The 17,699-nt window shown below is 38.1% G+C and overlaps 1 protein-coding gene across 1 annotated transcript in view; it reads right to left on the reverse strand.

Moving 5' to 3' along the window:
* RBPJ (recombination signal binding protein for immunoglobulin kappa J region) overlaps window positions 1–17,699 on the reverse strand; it is a 93,674-nt gene that overhangs the window by 48,160 nt on the left and 27,815 nt on the right. Inside the window, exon 2 of the mRNA XM_053577516.1 lies at window positions 12,278–12,460. The gene's annotated coding sequence lies outside the window, so the exon portion shown is untranslated. The remainder of the gene's footprint in view (window positions 1–12,277; window positions 12,461–17,699) is intronic.

Here is a 17,699-nt window from a genome sequence, read left to right on the forward strand (position 1 = left end):
GTGTTAAACACCAGCTGGCAGACAGCAGCCAGTAAGAAGCATGCTTCCTAGCACAGGCTCCAGGAGGGACTGTGTCGCATCCTTTGCACCCACACCTCCCTTCATACCACATCCTCCCTGTTATCACCTTCATTATACTGATGAGGACACTAGCTAAGAAACCATCTTATTTAATTAACTTCATATATTGGTAAATTTGGTTCAAATGGAACTAGATCATAATGCTCATGATTTTTCTTCCACATACTCTGCATTAGGATAAAATTTAAGTGCAATTCAATTCCTGACACTAAAATGTGACAAGATGTACATTTTTATGACAAGATTGTAAAGTCCACAAACTGAACTTAAAACTCTCTGGTACAGCACAGATTTGGTTTGAGAGGGGTACCAGGGCAAAAATATCTGAAAGGAAATAAGTCATCACCTTTTCAATCCTTCAGCTAACCAAATTTTACAAAGGTAATGAATAAATTTTTCTTTGATTACTAGGGAGTAAGAAAATGTATTCTAAAGCTGTAAGTACACAAAATTCAGGAACTCTAAAGACATCTGCTATGGAGGCCATACTTTGGATATTACATATATACGCACACAGAGATGTGTGTGCACGCACACATGCATGTAAGTGTATCTGAGGATGTCTTTCTGGAACAATTACTCTTGCATTTTTTCTGCACAGGTAACTACATCACAATTACAGTGGAGACTGTGAGAGTCTCCTAAATTTAGTATTTACACTATGAATCATAATTCTGCAATGTAAATGTTTTCTGAACTGAAAAAGACCATGAATCTACACAGGCTTCAGTTTAACAAGGTATTTTGCAGACTTCTTTTCTGTGGTAAAAATTATGCAGACAGTACCAGCACAACCTCCACCAAACCATGTTTGCAATTTTTAAGCAGCCAACCCCTTGACATACAGGTTAGTATTTTAATTCAGAGGTACACCTGCCTCTAATTTTCAAACCTAGTCTTTATTACTGATTCAGGTCTATAAGGAGTAAGTTGTTTCAAAGAAGACCGTCCCTAATAAAAAACATGGCAATTCCCATTTTTAAACATATGTCAAATAGGACATTGCAGATACTCTACACGTGAGTTTAAATATATGCAATAAACTAAAATACAATGATGAGAATCAAAATTCTTACCTTCAGAATAGGAACAAAGAGATTTTCAAAACATTTATGTAGCACCATTACATGAATAAGATTTTTTGCTTGAGTGTAAATATCCCAAACAATACATGCCTTTTAAATTGTACCTTAGCTTTCTGTTATCACATATCACATTATAGTGATCAAACCTACATCTGTGGTAAAATCAAAAGCCACTCTGAAGAAGTTGTCTTAACCACAATTCAAATCTTCAAGAATGGCTTTCTGCCAAAGTGTATCTAAGTGATTAACCTGTCACAGCATCTGCTTGCTCAAGCCTCACAGGAGGCCAGGGCTCTTCATAAAAGAGATTGCAGGAGCATAGGGGTGGACAATGCAAGATCTGACCACAGCTGCTTTGCCTTGGGTGGTACTACAGGTAGCCTAATGCTTGTACAAACATCTAAGGAACCTCTGCTCAGCACAGGCAATGGAAAGGTTTGGAATTGAGATTGGCCAGACCACAAAGCAGTGACTCAAAGTATAAATCATCATTAACTTAGAGAAACACTAGTATAGGAATGAAAAACCTTAGAGTTCTGAGTATGGATAGTAAGACCTCCAGTAGGCAGATAGACTTAACTCTCAGTTTGGGTCATGGTTGTTGTGCATTTACTCGGTACAATGCCATACTATGGATTTAAATTGCACAAACTGCAAAGGCATTGTATTGCAGAGTTCATCTAGTAGTTAATGTCTAGTTGACTGCCTTACATCGTGTTGTTTAATTAGAAAATAGGAGACTACTTTTTCTTTAAAGATGAGCTCCACTGTAGCTACTTAATTGTAATATTCTCACCAATTTCTGAATGTGCATGTTCCCTAAAGACATGTAAAGTCTCCACTGTCTACAGTGCTAGTACTACTGAATTCATTGTTGCCTTCTACCACAAGCAATTCATTGCTAAATGCCATCAGCTGTATTTCCAAAATATCTTCTCTATTTCCATTCCCTGATTCCATTAAGGTTAGATGAAGCTCTCATTACCACTTGTACCTGCAGCTTCCTAAACTGGCCTCATATAGTAAACAAGAGATAGTAACAGCCAGAATACAGCTCCTTATGTGTGTTCTCATTTAAGTCTCATTAGCAATCCTGTGAAGTCAACATTATTTCCATTTGCAAAGGAAAAATGAAGGTAAGAAAGCCACAAAGCAGGGTTGCCCCCACTTCTGAAACTACACTGATCAATTAGCATTAAAGATAATGAGCCCCACATGTAAATAAACAAGGGAGCCATATTTAGTTCCATAAACTACCCTTTCTTCCTTGCCTTCCCCAAATAATGCCCTCCAATTCGCTGATAAAGTCCACTCTCTTTTACCAGTAAACAAATTATCTATTGTTATTTAATGTTTAAGAAAAATCACTTCTTAATGTGCAAACTATTTTCCAGCAAACCAAAACTGTTGAATACTGAGAACAAAATTCTGTAATAATCCAACTGGAGACTATGAAGCAATGCCATAAGGTAAAAAACCAAACAAACAACAACAACAAAAAAAAAACAAACAGGAAAATCTGTGTTAACAGCTCTAGGGAGTAATCAAATATAGACTCTTAAAGAATTGTAACTAAGTAACCTAGCAATGAAGAAAAATGTCTATTTCCACAATAAATTGGAGATGCCTGGTGTGTATTTTAAGCTATAACTTTTAGTTGGCCAATATGGCCAAACTTACAAATTTACACTGAAGTTGACTCAAGTGCACACAATGTTAACATCGAGTTTTCAAATACAAGTACGTGCCTAGCAGGTGCGGCTGAAAAAGAAAATTAACACAAAAACAAAAAATTGGGCAGCACCTGTGGCTCAAAGGAGTAGAGTGCCGGCCCCATATACCAGAGGCGGCAGGTTCAAACCCAGCCCCGGCCAAAAAAAAATTTATATGGAATCTTTGTCCTTAAACTATAACGGAGAGTTGGAGAAGATGCAGCTTCAGGTGTCAAATGAAGGCTGTTCTCCTTGGGAGTGGGTGGGGGAATGCAGCCTTTAGTGCATTCTCTACACTGTTTAGATCAGCGGTTCTCAACCCGTGGATCGTGACCCACAGGAACTGTATTAAAGGGTTGCAGCATTAGGAAGGTTGAGAACCACTGGTTTAGATCAACATGACTTACTGATGATTAGACCATACACCGAATTAAATGATTATAAGCAAATTGATCTAATATATCCAAATTAATTCCTAACATGGAAAAAAAATTATAAATAAGCCAATATTAACTTTTCAAATTTTATAAATTTTACCAAGTGCAGATAGCTAAAATAATGATTTCCTCACTTTAATGAAACAACTTTCCCCCATGAAGAAGAGCATACATGATAAAATGCTATAGGTTACTCTTGTTACTTGTTCAATAATAGCAATATTCTTTTAACACGTTGACGCTCAAAAAAGTGATAATGCACATTTTTTTGACAGATTCTATCAAGTGGCATCATGAAAATAGACCTTATAGGTTCCTTCACATAGTTTCACTGAGTTTCAAACAAATTGATAAAAAAAAAAAAACTTGCATATATCACTTCCAAGTCTCCTGCAATTTGATCTAAGTAATTTTTTATTGTAATAGTAATAATCTAATATGCTATTATGTTTAAGCAAACAATAATAAATGCAGTTAACAAATTAGCTGTCCATGCTTTATAAACACAGGCAGCTCTAGATATAAAGCAAAGTTTAAGATCGCAAAGAAATCCTTAATTCTAAGTAAAAATATGAATTTGGAGAAAAAAAATCAAAGTCAATGGGAACTCATTCTACTGTTAATGCTTCAATTTGGTTCCAGTATTTCTCCAAAATTAATCCTATTTATCTGGTCATAATACTCAATAAGCTCTTTATTATGAAAGAGAAATATTCTTTGTCCTGAGTCAGCTCTCTTAACTTTTGGACAGCCTCTTAGACCTAAGATTTACGCTATTTTCACAGCATCCTCCTGACTTGAGCCTTGTTAGTCACTTCTCCTTTGACCTGCCCAATCTGCTGGCTCAAAAGTGCTGTTTGCATATTATTCTTCTACAGGCAGAGTACAGAGCAAACTCTTTTGCTGTTCAGGTTTCATGTAAATGAGAGAAAGAAGAAAGAGAGAAGGGGGGGTGTGTGGAATGGGGCAACAGGAGGCAAGAAGAGAAAGAACACTTCAGGGAAGGAGGAGGGGGAGGGGGAAGGAGAGGAAGGGGAGGGGGAGGAGGGGGGAGGGGAAGGAGATTTATATCTAGCGCTGCTCCTGTTTATAAAGCATGGACAGCTAATTTGTTAACTGCATTGATTATTGTTTGCTTAAACATAATGGCATATTAGATTATTACTGTTACAATAAAAAATTACTTAGATCAAATTGTAGGAGACTTGGAAGTGATATATGCAAGTTTTTTTTTTATCAATTTGTTTGAAACTCAGTGAAACTATGTGAAGGAACCTATAAGGTCTATTTTCATGATGCCACTTGATAGAATCTGTCAAAAAAATGTGCATTATCACTTTTTTGAGCGTCAACGTGTTAAAAGAATATTACTATTATTGAACAACATTGCTATTATTGAGCATTGATGGAGGAGGAGGAGAAATGAAAAAGAATGCTTGAGGGAGTTCTGAGCGATCAAGTTGAAGAGAAGTAAAAGAGAGCTACGGAGTATCAGTGCCCATAAAAGGGCAGCTATCTACCTTCTAACACACCAAATCTGGTCAATCCCAAATACGGAAATGTTTTAGTTGACAAAAAAAGCATTTTGTCTTGAAATAGATCACAATCAGTCTTTTACCCTATAAATAATCTCACCCTTGGATAACTACCATTGTGAGAAAAATGTGTTGAATTATTATGTAAATTATTTCCAAGCTTTGTTCTCTTGATGTCTAGATATTCCTTTAAAAAAATATAAAAACAAAAACCACTCCAGCACTTTTATATTCACTCTAGAGCTTCAATCTCTAAAACAGAAATGTTAATTGTAACAACTTAGAAAGCTGCTGTGAACACTGGGTTAAATCACTAGGTGAGGGACCCTTGGTAAGTACAAAGACCATTAAATGTTAGCATAACAACACAGATTTTCTCAGCCTTTAGATTTATCAATCCCCAACTCACAAGAGTTCAGCGATAAGAAATTTGGCGGCGCCTGTGGCTCAGTGAGCAGGGCACCAACCCCATATACCGAGGGTGGCGGGTTCAAGCCCAGCCCCGGCCAAACTGCAACAAAAAAATAGCCGGGCGTTGTGGCGGACGCCTGTAGTCCCAGCTACTCGGGAGGCTGAGGCAGGAGAATCTCCTAAGCCCAGGAGTTGGAGATTGCTGTGAGCTGTGTGACGCCACGGCACTCTACCGAGAGCAATAAAGTGAAACTCTGTCTCTATAAAAAAAAAAAAAGAAAGAAATTTGTAGAAATTAAGATCATCTCAAAATAAGATCACCACCTTATATATATGCTTATTTATTCTCTCTTGTATTAAAAGGTTGGTAAAGGGGGGTGGGGCGTTGGTGTGTGTCACACTTTATGGGGGCAAGACATGATTGCAAGAGGGACTTTACCTAACAATTGCAATCAGTGTAACCTGGCTTATTGTACCCTCAATGAATCCCCAACAATAAAAAAAAAAAAAGAAAAGGTTGGTAAATAAGAATATGGTCTATTCTGCCATGATAGGATAGAAGTGTCTTTAAAACCCAGTATTAACAGCTCGGCGCCTGTGGCTCCAGCAGCTAAGGCGCCAGCTACATACACCTGAGCTGGTGGGTTTGAATCCAGCCTGGGCCCCCCAAACAACAAGGAGAGCTGCAACTAAAAAAAAAAAAAAAAAATAGCCAGGCGTTGTGGCAGGCGCCTGTAGTCCCAGCTACTTGGGAGGCAGAGACAGGAGAATTACTTGAAGGAGTTAGAGGTTGCTGTGAGCTGTGATCACTCTACTCTGGGCGACAGCTTGAGGCTCTGTCTCAAAAAAATATATATATTATCAAAATTTAATTCATTTGACAAAAATTCACTGAGTAGTTCCTACAAATATTCACTAGGGATACAGGAGTCAACAAAATAAACAAACTCTGTTGATGGGGGTAGGGAGGGAATGACTAGCTTGGGGGACACAGCAAGCCCTGAAACTTGGCCCCCTGCAGTTTATTTCGAATGTGAATGCTTTCAGGGGCTCTTTTCTGTCTCAAATTATCCCTGTTCTATATACAGTAGAGCCTCCATAAATGACCACCTCCCTATATCGACCACCTCAAGCTGACCTATTTTTCACAGACCTGACATGCACATGTACATGTCCGTATAGTGGGCCTAGTTCCTTATGCTGATCATCCACATGTTGGCCAGTTTGTTACAGTCCCTTGGGTGGTCAACTTACAGAGATCCTACCATAGTTAGGCTACCTGGGCGTGGCCTTTCTCGCCCCGGCCTAGAATTTCTCCCTCACAAGTTAGTTTTTCCACAGGAAATTCAACAATAAAGGGGTTTTAATAAAGTTGAATTCCATGCACGTTTCATTAATCTGCCTGCTTAGCTGCTCACCACCAACACTTCCACTTATATTTCTAGCCCCTCTATCACCCTTGTGGTGTTGCCTCTGGCCACTGATTTCGATTTGGGGCCAACTAAACTAGAATGTAGTTTACTTTCCTTCTACAGTACATTCTATAAGGAGAAATCTACCAAAGAAAAAGGATCCAAGTTGCTACCATGCCTGATGATAACCAAAGGAAAGAGGAAAAGTTTTGAAGAAACAAATGCCACACAGACAACATGAAACTTGCTGCTTCCCTCAGAATAACCAGTGTGAGGGGAAAGCGGTGTAGGAAGGTAAAAAAGAATCAATTTCCTTATAACAACAAAAGGCCCAACAACGCTATTAAAAAGAGTAGAAAGAATTGGATAATCTGAGAGAAGACTAAGGACTGGGGTGGAACGGGGAGAGCTGGGGGAAAACAAAGTAATAGATAAAATCTACTATTAGTAATAGATAAAAGGAATTCAACTTTTTGATACCTCAAATCCACATGTTCTCATCACTACCTGCACCTCTAATGCACGTCTGCAAACACCTGTACAAAGACAGTCAACCATCTTCAGGGTAGTTAACCTGCTGACTGGGAGATGACTGCTGTATCTTCTGCAATATCAAAACCTGATTCTAAGGAGCATAACGTGCCCAATTCAAAGAACTGAACCATGTATTGCAACTCAATTGCCAAGAACCCGCAGGAAAAGATGAATTGTGCTTATTATCTTTTGTCCTCCTCTTTTGGCAAACAATTCTTCCATTTTTCAAATACCAAGTATAGAAAACTAATGTATAAATTCCATTGCTATGAAACAATTTACCAGAAGTCTTCATTCTCTTACTGTTTTCTAGGGAAGAAACTATTTTAGACAGACTTGAAACATACATACACTGATACTCTTCTACTTTAAAGCCTTATTTATTTTAAAATATTTACCAGAAACTCTGTGATCATCCTCAATAAATCTGTGAAGCAAATATCTGCTGTCATGAGGACAATGTGGCAAGCACAAGCACTAATCCAAGAAAAATAAAATTGTAAATATTATTGAAATTCTCACAAAAACAGAAGCTCTAACATTTGAAGATTCAACTACCTTAAATATTTGTAATATATCTGATTTATGCTTCATTTTTTGCCACATTAAAGTTTATATTTACCTTCTAAATTAAGGAAACACCTATTGTACAACCAAATCCTAACATATAAAGAATGAAAAATGAATTCAGTGGGTTTTAGTGTGTATCATCAGTTTTTTGTATATATATATATATATATTTTTTTTACTGCATGGGTCTCTTCCATCAATACACAGCAAGAGTAAATTCCTACACAAGTAGGAAATATTGTAAATTTCTTACCTATGAAACTTTAAATTTACCAGAGCAAACAAAAAAACACACATACCCTCACACAAAACAATAAAGCAAAAAACTAAAAACAAGGAGTTTCACAGCTTACCAACTATTACCATCAGAGATAAGGCTATATTGACCTGGTAATACTTTTCTTAGATATTTCTGAAGGCTTTTGTGGTTGAAGTCAGGCTGGCAATATAGATTTTAAATACTGAGTTTCCAACTGATCATTACTAGAACTTCGGTCTCTGCAATCTTATACCTAAATATACCATTGACACAAAAGTTTTATGAAACTAGATGGTGTAAAATTACATTGTATGATACATTCATGACACTTTCTATTGTTTTATTTCATTTAATTACAGGGCCAAAAGAGAGTAACTTCATAAATTGATGCCAGAATGTGCTACCACTGACAGTTTGAAAACCACTGACTGATCCAGGAGTTGATAAACAGGAGAAAGTATGCCAAGGGGCAGGATGTGAGATCACTGCACTTAATAAAATCACCTTGGTTAATGTCACTCAAAAGCTACTGCTGTTAAGTTCTCCTATTCTTTTCTACTCTGTAGATATTCTCCCATAACAAATTTTACTTCAAAGAAAAAGGATGGCAGGGGGACCTTCGAAGGGGATGTACAGGGTGTGGTATACTAACTAGAGGCAACACACTGGAACTTCTCCTGGTCACTTCTTTTCAGCAAAGCAAAACAATATAAAACAATACCACTCTTAGAGACATTTGTGACCAAGAGAGGCATATTCTTAGTGGATCTAAACTCAATAATAGACATATAAATATGGATATATATTTTGTTTATTTCAACCTTTCTTTCTAAAAAACTCAAATAGAAGTTTTAGTAAATTCGACTCGGCGCCTGTGGCTCAAGTGGCTAAGGCGCCAGCCATATACACCTGAGCTGGCGGGTTCAAGTCCAGCCCGGGCCTGCCAAACAACAATGACAGCTGCAACCAAAAAATAGCCAGGCGTTGTGGCAGGAGCCTGTAGCCCCAGATACTAGGGAGGCAGAGGCAAGAGAATCGCTTGAGCCCAGGAGTTGGAGGTTGCTGTGAGCTGTGATGCCACAGCACTCTACCCAGGGCGACAGCTTGAGGCTCTGTCTCAAAAAAAAAAAAAAAAAAAAAAAAAGTTGTTTTAATAAATCCATTCTTTTTGCCTGGGTGTGGTGGCTTATGCCTGGAATCCTAGCACTCTGGCAGTATGAGTTGGGAAGATCGCTTGAGCTCAGGAGTTAAGAAACCAGCCTGAGCAAAAGCAAGACCATGTCTCTGTTAAAAATAGAAAAATTAGCAGGGAGTTGGGGCGGGTAGCTGGGAGCTATAGCAGGTGCCTGTAGTGCCAGCTACTGGGGAGGCTGAGGAAGGAGAATTGCTTGTACCCAGTAAAAGAAGGGGAAGGAGAAGGGAAGGAAGGAAACAAAGCAACCTAGCAGGATAAGCCAATCATAGACAAAGAAGCAGTCTCCAATGGCCACCTTCTTTCAGTGACAGGAAAAGACCAAAATGATTAAAAGTATCAGTCAAATGGTGATGGCTTCTTTTACTCTAGAAAGAACAAAGGACAAAGTATTATCAAAGACTCAGAATAAGAAAAATAAAAAAACCCAAATGAGGTCCTGACCAGGCATTTAATAATCATGACAACCGGCTATTTAAGAGTGGCTTTTATGGGAGTGTTGGCACATCTTTCATGTGTGGACATAACCACACTACCTAACAAAATCAAATATTTTGACCTGGTTGTTCGTACCCTCACATTAACCTGAAATAAATTTACTTAAAAAAAAAAAAAAAGAGTGGCTTCTAAATGTACAATCTAAACGCACAAACCTGCACTAAGTGCATGTATACAATCAGCTACTAGCTCTAATATATAAATTATATAATTACATAATAATACGCTTGTTATTATCATTTTAACCTGTCACAGTAATAAGGTAAGCATTAGGTTTAAAACACAAGTCAGCTAACACCAGAGTCTAAACTCTTAACCACGAAGCTGTAAAATCTTCCAAAAAGAAAAGGAGTTCCCAACTCTTAACTGTGCATCAAAAAGGTCTGTGAAGTTTTTTTTTTTTTTAAGATGCACAAGTGCTACAAGCAAAAGAAATGCTGAAGTTTAAGTAGCAAGTGTTATACAGAAACATGTTTTGTAAACATTGCACTTGAACACTGTCTTGAAATCATTGCGTCCAAGAATATCTTCTTGGAAGGCAGATACTAATCGGTGCCATTAGACCTAAAATTCCTAATTGACCTGACTGATTGCCTTGGCTAATAAGCAGATGACTCCACTTTGGAACTCGATGAGATGACTATCAGTATGGATTAGAATTTGATATAAAGCAGTCTTGTCTTAGCTTTAATAACTAAATTCCATGAAGAATTTAAAAGCCGCTCAGCGCCTGTACCTCAGCAGCTAGGGCACCAGCCACATACACTGGAGTTGGCAGGCTTGAATCCAACCTGGGCCTGCCAAACAACAATAATAACTACAACCAAAGAAACAACCAAGCACTGTGGCCAGCTGGCCAGCTGTAGTCCCAGCTACTTGGGAGGCTGAAGCAAGAATATTGCTTAAGCCCAGGAGTCTCAGGTTGCTGTGAGCTGTGCCACTACAGCACTCTATTCAGGGCAACATAGTGAGACTATGTCTCAAAAAAAAAAAAAAAAAAAATGTAAATGCTAAGGAATGGCACCCATAGCTCAGTGGGTAGGGCACCAGCCACATAAATCCAGGCTGGCGGGTTTGAACCCAGCCTGGGCCAGCTAAAATAACAACGACAACTGCAACAACAACAACAAAAAAAATAGCCAGGCATTGTGGCAGGTGCCTGTAGTCCCAGCTACTTGGGAGGCTGAGGCAAGAGAATCATTTAAGCCCAAGGTTTGAGGTTGCTGTGACCTATGACGCCAGGGTACTCTACCAATAAGACTTTGTCTCCAAAAAAAAAAAAAAAAAAAAAAAAGAATTTCACTGCTGACATGCCAAAAGGTTCTTAGCAGAAGGTAGCATAACTGATAAAAAATTATGGACTGCTGAAGTATAATTCTATTACATTTATCTACCCATAATTTAAACCTCTACCCTTCCTAACATATTTTCCTTCATTACCTAAAAGATAAAGAATTTTGACCCTGATGTGACATTAATGAGTTCAGCATTCTGAGTTGGTTAACTTCTACTACTTCATAAAAAAAAATTTAATAGCAAGCACACAGTATAAAAATTAGTAGTTTCCCAAGACTTCAAATAATTAAAAAAGTTTTGACTATATCACTCAAAATTTTACAAACATAAAAGCCTCAAAGATTCGCAAGGGTAAGTGGGTATTATGAAGCCTAGAATTACCTCTACTAGTAACCATAAATAACAACAAGACTACATACCTCAGAAACAAGAATGATTAACTGCATACATACATTGGTGAATAAACAACAATCACAACATTAATTTTTAAAATTACTCATTTTCCCCTAAGTGAAAATTCTTAAAATTTGTATTTAAAGACAAAGCTATACGAGTATAGGTGGCCCAAAGAATTGTTTTGATTGGTGAAATTTAACACCCGAAGTGAAGAGTTTACCCAACTATTTCTTCTTCCAACTACCATGAAATAACAGTACTGCAGAGAATGAAGGTAAATGCAATCTAGAAAGATTATTATAAAATTAACACATAAGTAACCTCTAAACTATTTGGTAAAAACATTATAGTCCATTACTATTAAAACCTAGGGAAAATACCCCAGCATCTTCCATAACCATGTGCCAAAAAAGGAAAAAAACAAATTCACTTATAAAGTTTTTTTTGAGACAGAGCCTCAAGCTGTTGCCCTGAGTAGAGTGCTGTGGCATCACAGCTCACAGCAACATCCAACTCCTGGGCTCAAGTGAGTCTCCTGCCTCCACCTCCCAAGTAGCTGGGGCTACAGGCACCAGCCACAACGCCCGGCTATTTTTTGGTTGCAGCCGTCATTGTTGTTTGTCAGCCAGGGCTGGATTTGAACCTGCCAGCTCAGGTGTACGTGGCTGGCGCCTTAGCCGCTTGAGCCACAGGCACCAAGCCTAAACTTTGTTTTTTTAACAAAAAATGCTACCATAAATTCGTAACATCTGCAATCTACATATTAAAATATCTTAATATATACAATAATTAAATATAGAATCATGAGCATTCATTCTACCCATGACCTTGGGGTCACTGGGAAATTCCTAAAGCATACCTTTTAATCCAGGCCATGGTACTTCAAGAACATGTTAAGGTAAGTCCCAGCTTGGAACACTTCGATGCACCTCAAAACACCTCAGCCAGTGTATCTGTATCATTCTCCTTTCATTTTGAGATCATAATGGTTCCGAAGAACTATAATGCTTCCATTTGAATGATAGTCTCATAATTTCAATGACTTAAAAACAAAAACAAAAAATAACGACTTAAGTGTTGGTATGTTAAGCACTGCTAGTGTACTGTGTTAACTGCTGCCATGACTAAGAACAACAAAAAATTTGCTGCTACTACTATGCAGCACTGTCATTTTTAATGTGAACCCTCGCAAGAGTGAGGAGTAAAATTTACTCCAACTGACGGCCCTTCCTTTATCCAGATCTTTCTAGTAAAATGCCGCAAAATATGTTTGCCTCAACTGTTTTCTTCAGTTTTCTTTTCCAGGAATGAAAATAACTTAAAAGACAGGTGTGAGTATTTGCTAGGTGTCAGGTCCACTCCTGAATGACCAATATTCTATGCTGTGTTGAATGAGAGAAGAAGTCACTCATACATCTGTCTAAAAGTGAATTGGTTAACAGATAGGACAGGGGTTCATTTAACCAGGCAGGGGTGAGGGATGGGGGCCTGGTGATTTTGTGAGGACTTTTTTTGCTTATCTGTGATGATATCACAAAAATCATTCATGGACCTATTTTTCTGCTAATCAGATTCCATTAGTGTTTATTGTACGGCGTGTGGGTTGCCTGAGCTCAGGAGTTTAAGACCATCCTGAGCAAGAGCAAGACCCCATCTCTCTAAAAAAAAGCCAGGTGTTGTGGCGGGCACCTGTAGTCCCAACTACTTGGGAGACTAAGGCAAGAGAATCACTTGAGCCCGAGAGTTTGAGGTTGCTGTAAGCTGTGACATCCTGGCACTCTACCAAGGATGACCAAGTTGAGACGCTGTTTCAAAAAAAAAAAAAAAAGAAAAACTGATAACTAATCAATAAATACATATATTTACTGTCATAAAACAATTAAAATTACTCCAAGATGATTGATCAAGAAGTTCTTAATAAAGGTAAGGTATTAAAAGGGCTTACAAGGAAAGAAGCAGATAAGAAAGGTTCTGTTATACTCTAGGTATGTGGAACAGCTCCCATAAAGAACAGAAGATGAGAAAGTTCCCAGCTGGGATTAAAAAGCATGTGCTGAGAAAGTAAAACTATTTCCTATTTGAAAAGGGCAGATTGATGAAAATCTTTCAATTCACTGTCAGAAAAATATTTCTAAGATTTAGATTTATTGCAGGTGGTGGGGAATGCAGATTACAAAATGTAGGTCATCCTTCAGGAAGCTGATCATTGTGGCAGAATATGTATAGGAAAGAACTCCACAAGAGTAGGTGGAAAGAAACTTACATGTTGGATTTGATTTCTTCTGTTTATCCCTGGAAAAAAAATTGGTTTGCAGAACAGAAACAAGGGACCTGGGTCCAGTGAAATCCCTGTCTGCAGCTTTACCACCACATTAGTCCAACACTCTGTTTAAAACCACTTAATGGCTGAGTGTGTGAGTGTGTGCACACCCACCCACACACACACAGACAACATCTTGGAAGGACATCACGCTGTTTCTGACACTCTGCTCTGCCAAATAAATGTATCCAATGTAAACTACTACTAGGTGAATGCTCTTGAAGCACAGCTCCTCTCTTGCATAGAAATAATGTTAATCACTGGGGCATAAATCAGGATACAAATAAGTTAGATAACAAAGGATAAAAGCTTAGATCTGAAGCACTCACTCCCTACCTCATTTAATTTTCAGAATCCCATTTTACAGAGAAAACAGAGACTGATTCATGAAAACGAGTATAGTAATACAAATGGGGGAGGACTTGAATCTAGATCTTCTAGTTGCAATTTCAGCATTTTTTCTACTATAATGTTGTTACAGAATATCTCCATGGGAGGAGGTGGCACTGGCTCTAACATATGCTGACAATATGCCAAGTTCCATGCTCTTGCTTACACACTTTTCACCTCCTTTTATATGTGAGGAGACGAAGGCTCAGAGTGATTTAAGTTAGTTTTGCAATATCACACAAAAAAGTGATGGAACAGATGCTGGGCCCCACAATGTCCAAATCTAAAGTTCACATTTATATTGTTGTACCAATTTTTTTTCCAGGGATAAACAGAAAAAAATCAAATCCAACATGTAAGTTTATTTTTTAACTTGGCTAGTACTGCAATAATGTAAATATATACAAATGCTTCTCACACAAAAACCTAATTTTATAAGTCAATTATATAAATGGATTTTTAGGTTTGCTTCAGCAAGAGACTAAACGTTCACTAACAAAGATCAGAATATTCAATCACTCAAATTAGAAACTTCATTTGTCTCCCACAAATGAAATCCCTTTCTTATCACAGTGCTTTGAGTATTAAAAGAGGCAAAAGAAGACTGCCTGGGTTTTATCCCCAGATCCACTACTCATGAGCTATAAGTCATCAGCCAAGTTACTCAACCTCTAGGTGCCTTATTTTATCCTTTTGAAAAACTGAGGTTAAAAATAGCATCCATATAGTAGAAAGGAAAAATGAATTCTTAATAACAGATATAAAGCATTTAAAGTAGCATCGAGAACACAGTGATGAGTCAATGAATTGGGGAAGTGAGGAAGTAGTGAACCCACTGCCTCAAATACTTGCATAAATGGACTATTTTAAAAATACATATAGGAATGTTAGTAAACATATGCAATATTAACTGGAATGTTAGTAAACATATGCAATTATTAACATATACTTACATGAGAAAAGCTAAGTCAAAGCACCTAAAACTGCTTGCCACAGGAGGCATGAACATTTTATTCACTTTGAAGGCACAATTTTAAAATTAGTTACTGTCACAATTCTAAAATCAAAATAAAATATTTCCCTAGTAATTTTTAACTTAATCTTCAAGAAATACTTAGGCTGTAAGCTAAAAAAATTTCACTCATATTTATCCCAATCATGTGGATGATGATCATTCAATCTGTGGCTCTGATCCATGCCTCCAAGCATTCTCTCCTTTCTTTTAACAAATTCATTAGTGAGACAAATATTTGAACATCTAGAATGTGTTGGTCTTTTTTTAGGCACTGATGCTATCTTGGTATACAAATCAGACTAAACTCCTTGGCAGCAAAGACCTTACACTGCAATTATGTCAGACAGTGGGAAACCTAAGCGGGGTGGGGGTGGGGGGAACAGAGAAAGAAAAGATAGAGAAGACAGAGGACCATTTAAAATAAGGCCTCACCCAGGAGATAGATCTGAGTGAAGCTACAAAAGAGGCAGTGCACAGGGATAAACAGAGGGCACAGGTCCATGAAGCAGAAGCATGTTTCAGCAAGGAGAGCAGCATGGCTAGACCATGAGATCAAAGGACAGGGTGTGAAGAGGGGATAGGAGGGTGCACCAGGGTAGGAGTGGCTATCAATATGGACGAGTGAAGAGAAGGACATGTGCATGTCCTTGTAGGTCTTGAGATTTTTACTCCCAAATTCTGAGCAAAGAAGGATCAAGATGGCTCTGGCCAACCAAGAAATGAAACTAACATTTTACAACCACCTAATCTTTGATAAACCAAACAAGAACATACCTTGGGGGAAAGACTCCCTATTCAATAAATGGTGTTGGGAGAACTGGATGTCTACATGTAAAAGACTGAAACTGGACCCACACCTTTCCCCACTCACAAAAATTGATTCAAGATGGATAAAGGACTTAAATTTAAGGCATGAAACAATAAAAATCCTCCAAGAAAGCATAGGAAAAACACTGGAAGATATTGGCCTGGGGAAAGACTTCATGAAGAAGACTGCCATGGCAATTGCAACAACAACAAAAATAAACAAATGGGACTTCATTAAACTGAAAAGCTTCTGTACAGCTAAGGAGACAATAACCAAAGCAAAGAGACAACCTACACAATGGGAAAAGATATTTGCATATTTTCAATCAGACAAAAGCTTGATAACTAGGATCTATAGAGAACTCAAATTAATCCACATGAAAAAAGCCAACAATCCCTTATATCAATGGGCAAGAGACATGAATAGAACTTTCTCTAAAGACGACAGACGAATGGCTAACAAACACATGAAAAAATGTTCATCATCTCTATATATTAGAGAAATGCAAATCAAAACAACCCTGAGATATCATCTAACCCCAGTGAGAATGGCCCACATCACAAAATCTCAAAACTGCAGATGCTGGCGTGGATGTGGAGAGAAGGGAACACTTTTACACTGCTGGTGGGACTGCAAACTAGTACAACCTTTCTGGAAGGAAGTATGGAGAATCCTCAAAGCACTCAAGCTAGACCTCCCATTTGATCCTGCAATCCCATTACTGGGCATCTACCCAGAAGGAAAGAAATCCTTTTATCATAAGGACACTTGTACTAGACTGTTTATTGCAGCTCAATTTACAGTCGCCAAAATGTGGAAACAGCCTAAATGCCCACCAACCCAGGAATGGATTAACAAGCTGTGGTATATGTATACCATGGAATACTATTCAGCCATTAAAAAAAATGGAGACTTTACATCCTTCGTATTAACCTGGATGGACGTGGAAGATATTATTCTTAGTAAAGCATCACAAGAATGGAGAAGCATGAATCCTATGTACTCAATTTTGATATGAGGACAATTAATGACAATTATGGTTATGGGGGGGAAACAGAGGGAAGGAGGGAGGTGGGTGGGGCCTTGGTGTGTGTCATACTTTATGGGGGCAAGACATGATTGCAAGAGGGACTTTACCTAACAATTGCAATCAGTGTAACCTGGCTTATTGTACCCTCAATGAATCCTCAACAATAAAAAAAAAAAAAAAAAAGATGGCTCTGGCCACTGTGATGAGAAAAACAGTAAGGGACAAGGTAAGAAGCAAAAAGAGACCAGTTAGGAAACTTCTGTGACAGTGTGGGTATAAAATGACAGAATCTTAAACCAGGGTAGAAACAGTGTGTCAGGTGATGAAAACTTTGAGTATATTTTCAAGACAAAACTGACAGGAGTTGAGGCTGGGCATGGTGGTTTACTCTATAATCCTAGCACTCTGGGAGGCCAAGGTGGGAGGATCCCTTGAGCTCAGGAGTTCAAGACCAGCCCAAGCAAGAACAGAACCCCATCTCTACTAAAAACAGAAAAACTAGCCAGGCATTGTTTTAGGTGCCTATCGTCCCAGCTACCGGGAAGCTGAAGCAAGTGGATCACCTGAGCCCAGGAGTCTGGAGTCGCTGGTGAGCTATGACCCCACAGCACTCTACCCAGGGCAACAGAGTGAGACTCTGGGTGCAAAAAAAAAAAAAAGAAAGAAAAAGAAAAAGAAAAGGTAATTTGGTAAGAATACTTAATAAAATTACTAATTA

This window comes from Nycticebus coucang, chromosome 23 (assembly GCF_027406575.1).
Source record: "Nycticebus coucang isolate mNycCou1 chromosome 23, mNycCou1.pri, whole genome shotgun sequence".
NCBI classification, from domain to species: Eukaryota; Metazoa; Chordata; class Mammalia; order Primates; family Lorisidae; genus Nycticebus; species Nycticebus coucang.